The sequence below is a fragment of the Piliocolobus tephrosceles genome, unplaced genomic scaffold (assembly GCF_002776525.5).
Source record: "Piliocolobus tephrosceles isolate RC106 unplaced genomic scaffold, ASM277652v3 unscaffolded_1426, whole genome shotgun sequence".
Lineage (NCBI taxonomy): Eukaryota > Metazoa > Chordata > Mammalia > Primates > Cercopithecidae > Piliocolobus > Piliocolobus tephrosceles.
Window position 1 is genome coordinate 4,734 of NW_022295710.1, and position 852 is coordinate 5,585.

An 852-nucleotide genomic window follows, 5' to 3' on the forward strand; every position below is an offset into this window, starting at 1 on the left:
CATTAAAAAAGCAGGAAACAACAGATGCTGGAGAGGGTGTGGAGAAATAGGAAAGCTTTTACACTGTTGGTGGGAGTGTAAATTAGTTCAACCATTGTGGAAGATAATGTGGCAATTCCTCAAGGATCTAGAACCAGAAATACCATTTGACCCAGCAATCCCACTACTGAGTATATACCCAAAGGACTATAAACATTTTACTATAAAGATACATGCACACGTATGTTTATTGCAACACTGTTCACAATAGCAAAGACTTGGAACCAATCCAAATGCCCATCAATGATAGACTGGATAAAGAAAATGTGACACATATACACCATGGAATACTATGCAGCCATAAAAAGGAAGAGTTCATGTCCTTTGCAGGGACATGGATGAAGCTGGAAACCATCATTCTCAGGAAACCCTCAGCTATATGTTCTCAGGGTCTCTCAGAGAGAGACCCACAAGAACAGAAAACCAAACGCCGCACATTATCACTCATGAATGGTAGCTGAACAATGAGAACACGTGGACACGGGGAGGGGAACATCACACACCAGGGCCTGTCTGGGGGTGGGGGGCTTAGGGGAGGGATAGCATTAGGAGAAATACCTAAGGTAGACGATGAGTTGATGGGTGCAGCAAACCACCCTGGCATGTGTATACCTATGTAACAAACCTACATGTTCTGCACATGTATCCCAGAGCTTAAAGTATAAAAATAATAATAATAATGGGTTTGCAAGTGTGCCTTTAACAAGTACTGAGGTTAGGAATTTTAAAAAGGAAATGAGGCCACTCTTGGAAGATCCCCTCAGTTTAGCAGAACAGCTAGATCAAATTTTAGAACCCAATTTTTATACTTGG